The 6,000-nt window shown below is 37.9% G+C and overlaps 1 long non-coding RNA gene across 10 annotated transcripts in view; it reads right to left on the bottom strand.

The window, feature by feature from the left end:
• LOC118172254 overlaps window positions 1–6,000 on the bottom strand; it is a 163,361-nt gene that overhangs the window by 66,731 nt on the left and 90,630 nt on the right. For 5 of the 10 annotated variants that reach the window (XR_004753616.1, XR_004753614.1, XR_004753615.1 and 2 more), the window contains one exon: window positions 2,858–3,719. This is a non-coding gene — a long non-coding RNA (uncharacterized LOC118172254). The other 5 variants (XR_004753613.1, XR_004753609.1, XR_004753608.1 and 2 more) reach the window with 2 other exon arrangements.

Genomic DNA, 6,000 nt, shown 5'->3' with positions numbered 1-6,000 from the left:
CCCCCCCCCCCCCCCCCCCCCGCCCCACACATCTGTGCCTCACTGATGTTTAGTTGCAGAAAGGACAATGATACCCAAAGAAACCCATTCACATTTCAAAGACTTCAATTTTCTCCTTAGCTTGTGTTGCTTGGCCTGTATCTGCAAATACAGCACAGCTCCTGGGCCTTTCTCTTTACACAAAACAATAGCACACAACACACCTGCACACAACACGCCTGCATGCCACTCCATGCATACAGATCTTTGGCTGAAATAAAAATGTTCATTGACTATGTGGGACAACATGCTACAGTGGAAAACGTTGAAGTGCCTTGGAGTAGTGAGCAGAGGTATTAACATTAACATAGAGTTTAATTTGTAAGCTCTAAAATACCTGTTTAGAAAAATCTTTTTTTTTTTTTTTTTTTTTTTTTCTTAACAAAACACACACACAAAACAGCCTCCAGCAATGGAAGCAAGTTCTTTTCTCTTGATTTCTTGGAAGTTCAGTTATAATCCATTGCTATTTGCATGCCAGCATCCCAAGCAGACACTCAGTCAGAGATGGTTGCTATTTTGAACTTGTAATTGGTTAGAGAATCAAATGTCCATCCAGATGACAAGTGAGAGGGTTCCTACTTTTTCCAAAGCCCCAGAAAGTCAAAAGAATTGTGAAAGTGGCAAAACTACAAAAAAAAAAAAAAAAAAAAAAAAAGAACAGGGTGCAACTATATTGTCATACCACTAGAAAATTACTAGTTACTATGTTTACTATTTCCAGTTGCAATTATACATTAACAGTACCCTGACCATAATAAAGTACTGTCAAGGGTATTAGTGACTGCTAATACTGCACCATTCAATCTCTTTATAGGGAAATTACCCTGGAAAGGCCATAACCTACTGAGCTGGATTGCTTCTGGTCTCTCTGGACTGTAAGCCTACCAGAAATAGTGTGACCTGGAAACCTGTCTCTGAGCAACTGCCAACCCCTTCTGTTGTGTTACAAAGGACAATAAATATTGTTACATTACACTAGATTTATCCTCGTTGTGTCTTTTAGGTGCCTTTTTATGCCACATGGAAAAACACTCATCAAGAAAAAGGATGCAAAATGAAGACAGAGTCCAAAACTAGCCATGGTTCTTAGTTTGACTTTACGTCCTATGCAGGTTTCTTGGGTTTTGGTTTTCATTTTTTGTTTGTTTTAAATAAGCAGCCAGGTGTTCTTCAGATTCACATGTGTGGCAAAGAGAGATGTTAGTGATCAGCATCTCTTAAAAGCTAACTTACGTACCTAGTTCAAGTCCTACAGGTTTAACTTTTTTATTACAAAAATAAAAAAGTATGAATAAAGCTCTTCTTCAAAAGGCAGTACTGATTTTAAACAAACTTTTTTCTATCGCTCAAAGCAATTAATAGTAATTTCAACATTAATGCAAAACAGAGGTAAACATAAAAGAGGAACTGAAGTACAACCCCCCCCCACCCCAAATATTATATTTATATATTATTTTTCTCTTATTAAATATGCAATACATCTCAGGCATTTTCTCTCATTATTGTTATTCACAAGCAGCCAGAATAACAAATAGTCACCAATTCACACCTTAAAATATTAAAAAAAAAAAAAAAAAGAGAGAGAGAGAGGAGAGAGGCAGACAGAATATATCAGTGATTTACAAAAACAGCTATCTGATCTTGAATCAATTCTTTCATCTGAGGGGGAAAGGAGCCCTTAGTTTCCAAAGCTGTTCACAGCGTGCTAGCAATTGTCAGCAACCTTCCTCCACAATAAGCTTTTATAAACACTTTCTTCACCTCTGAAAATCTGTGAGCCATCTACGGTGAAGAAACGATAAGGACAGAAGAAGATAAGTAGTATATGAAGAAGGGCACGGCAGTGTTAGAAGCTCTTCTTATCCAAGGGTTTTACAAAACTGAGTAAAATATAACTGAAGTTGCATATACACTTCAAGAAATTCTGTAAAATCTAAATCGTAACAGATGAAGATAATCAGACTTGTGATTTGCTACCTGAAGTCAACAAGAGTTTTACCACTGATATCAGTAGGAGCAGGACTGGGACCAATAAACTACTATCGACACTCCTGAGAGAAAGATGCCTAGCAATTGCCCATAGTGGATGGTATAAGAAGCTCTAAAAAAATAAGACCTTAGTCTTCCAAGCAACCTGCCCTGAAAAATCAAATATAGTATTTCACTGGCACAGGAAAAAAAGCTCTGTCATTAAAATACCTACTTCTAAATAACAATCATATTTCCTTTACATTCTTCAGGCTTGAAAAAAATAATTGTATTTTAACAGAAATACATTGTGGTCTTGAATTCAACTGTTAATTATTTTTCATCATCATACTGAAACATTCCCCAGGTTGTTCTGAATTTACGCATACAATGTGGGTTTAAATTAGCATATGATCAATCACCAGAGATGTCAAGTGAATTATCAAGATTAGTCAAGTATGAAATTCTATGGAGAGAAAACTATTCCAAAAAAGATGTAAACTGACCTAGTTTTACAGCCTGTTGTTTTGAATTTTGAGGATTTCACTAACGATTATATTTGTTTCATCTTGTCAGAATGACTTGCAGCTTATGAAATGCATTGATCTACTGGTGAGAATTAATCGTAGAACCCAGTGACTTCTGTCAAAGTAATATACTTACTTAAAACCTTTCTGTTGTATATCTTTGTTGGTGTGTGTAAAATTAAAATTCAAAACTTAACAAAAGTAGATTTCCCTAGGAATCTCAAAGCATCAGCTGGAACTTTTCTTTCTTCTGGAACAATTCTTTCTCATTTTGTATTCCACACTAAACCCAAGGTCAGTTAACAAAATATATTCTGTGAATAAAAGGATAATTATTGGTGTAATTTGCAGTGCAAATGAAAGAAAATCATTACTAATTAACAGTACATATGTCAAGAATCCAGTAAGAAAAATAGAAATAAAATAATAATAATTTTAAAATCTAGAAGCTTTTTATCTTCTGCTCTGAACAGAAACCACAAGCGATGTATGTTGCTTAATTTCTTTCATAAATAATTCACACCAAATTGTGGACATTTTCCATAGCAGACATGTAAATCTCAAGAAGGCTTAGTGCACTAAATAAGAGGAGCTTTATTAATCATTCTCTATTCCTTGAAGCTAATTTTTAACTATGGTTTCTTGCTGAAGAAAACACATTTTTTACTTTAAAGTTTTGCATGAGAACTTTTAATAACATCTCCTTTAGAATGCAAAAGATCTTTTTATGTATTTTTCTTTAAAATATGCATAATTTTTAAAAGAGTATTGCAAAAAAAATCTTTAAAATACAATGTCAGAGTGTTCCAATGGAAGAGCTGACCCCAGGGGGTTCACTTCTCATGTCATCACTACACCAGGATTCCCAGTTACATCAGTAGGAGCTTAGGTACAAGTTGTTCAGTTCAGGATAGTCAAAAGATGACACCGGTTTGCTATTGGTATTGAGGGACTTGAATGGAGAACTGAACAGCTGATTTTGCAGATGTAGAATCAGTCACCCAAGCTCCACCTGTCTGTTGTGCTGCAGAGCGGCTAATTCTCGGTGCTGTGGCTCTACTTACCTGCCCCGTGGTGCCTTGCTCAGAGCTCCTGGTCACCGTAACACTGCACTCAGCTGTCACCAGACCACACATTCACCACAGAGGCAGCTTTCAAAGGTAAGGCAACCCAAATCACTGGCTGTTTCAAGACAAAAACCGCAACAACAACTCACAGCTGTAGAACAGTGACACAAAGGACAAGTACAGGCTCCTCTAAAGCCTCAGCAAAAGAAGTATATTCTGTCAATAATCATGTACCAAAGAGAGTGCATTCAGGGTAAAATACACAAGTCTTACCAATTTACAAGACCTGTCCCAAAACAAAAAAACTTCAACAACAAAATCACTGTTTTCAATTTTATGAAAAAATAGTTCTGTAGCTAACATCCATGACAACTTTTGAAAAATAACATTTACATTCATTGTTAGGTATAAGAGAAGTTGCTTACATGTAGAGATACTATTTTAATTAAGATTTCCAAACACCTTAACCAACAGCATAAAGTTCCAGACTAAGCTGATGTAGTAAAACACAGAACATGGAGAAAGATACCACTAAGTTACAATGGAAGTGTATCAGCAAAGAGGTGATATCAAAGATAATTCATTCCTCTCAGTATGAGTTAGCTAAGGCTTGCCTTGCTATCTCATAGTATCTCATCGATACTAAGCACCATGAGGACCTGGAACACTATTATCAATTTCCCCATGTAGGTAAATGTTTGGGGATTTAGTCTATTTTTAGGTTCCCCACTCAACACAGTCAAAAGCTTTATTATTGAGAGAGATTGTGAAGAAGCCAAGGATAACAGAAAGCACAATAGAACCGTCAGTTCTGAAACAAAATGAAGGGCATTTAAGAACCCTCACCCCACCTTACCACACCACATGTAACATGCCACAAAGCAGGGGTAGAGAGCAAGCAGAGGGACAGTTTTTTTACAAACTGGCCCAAAGAGACAATATTCCCTGCATGAAGTAAGAGGGTGGCTCTGGATCATTAAAGCCTTGTCTAGAGATATTGAACTCTTCAGAGGACAGGCACAGCATTAGGAATAATTAACTGCATTAACATTCGCTACACTGCCAAACATTGTTCTTCTCCTGGTAAAATGAACTTTTTTTTTTTTTTTTTTTTTTCCTTGATTAGCAGCCACAATCAAGGAAAACAAGTCTGAAATTTGCAGACAATTTTCATGCTTGAGGAGAGAGCCCTGTCTTATTCTGCAGCACAAGTGCCGTATTATCCTTCACTTCTACAGAAGATGTCAGGACGAGACACACTGTATGTGACAGTTTAAATGCGTGCCCTAAGGCTTAAAGCAGCACAGTGCCAAAGTCTAGTGATACTCGCAATCACAGACAGGCTGACCTCAACTGCAAGATTCAGAAAATAGGCTGCATTTCCTAAATTCTGAGCTGGACAAGGCCTCTTTATAAAAGATCCTGGGAAGAAACTCATTTTCTTTCCTTTTTTTTTTTTTTTTAATTGCATAGTCTGTCAATAAGTTCTCAAAGGCTTGAGAGTAAACTGAAAATTTTCTTGCCTAAATCAGTTGCTTTTCTTTGAATAAAAAATATGTTTTTTAACAATTTTTGAATAGTTTTTATTCAAAATACTTATATGTGAGAATGGACTGGTGACTTGCTCTGTCACCATGGAGCAGAACAAGCACAAGAAGGGAGGGCAACTGCTAACCACCATTCAGCCTTCTCCAAGGAGCTTTAGGGAATGGGAATGAGCAGCCCCACTGCTCAGGCTGGGTGTTTGCCAGGTCTGCAGACAGCTCCTCTACCAACATAGCTATTTGGGCTGTCTGGAGCAGCAACATCACGATGTTTCCCAAGAGAAACAGTGCTATGTTGATAGAAAAATGGCCTTAAATGCCATCACAACTCATTCTGTTCACCTGAGCTGTTTAACGGTGGGATCACCAGGAAGACACACGGTGGTATGAAGGTGGTACAAGCCCCTTAGGGCACTTACAGCTACATGGTTACTGCAGCATGCTCCAGCTATTTTCACTCAAGAGCCAGGTGGTGTTTTTTCCAAGCAAAGCCTTCCTAGCTCAGCCAGCCAGCCATGTCTCGCAGTCAGATGGTTGTAATCAAACACTGCTCGTTTTGCTTTGTGTTTTGAAGGGAGCATGGATTAACTCCTCCCTGTGTTTTCCTCACATCTGTACTTGCCTGGACCTCAAAGAGGGGTGTCTGTACCCACCCACGTTATTTTTGTAAAAGGCATCACATCACTTCCAACTTGCCAGTGAATTTGCCGGTACCTGAATCCCATGGCCATTCCCACTGTGGGCTCTCCCTTTGCTGGTTTGAGATTGGGTATTTGTGAGTGCTTGTTAAGGAATATGATCTGGGAACAGCAGAAGAAAATTTCTCATCATAAATCCGCTACTGTCTGCCCG

Source organism: Oxyura jamaicensis, chromosome 10 (genome assembly GCF_011077185.1).
Source record: "Oxyura jamaicensis isolate SHBP4307 breed ruddy duck chromosome 10, BPBGC_Ojam_1.0, whole genome shotgun sequence".
Classification (NCBI taxonomy): domain Eukaryota; kingdom Metazoa; phylum Chordata; class Aves; order Anseriformes; family Anatidae; genus Oxyura; species Oxyura jamaicensis.
This window is presented reverse-complemented; position numbering and strand designations above follow the sequence as displayed.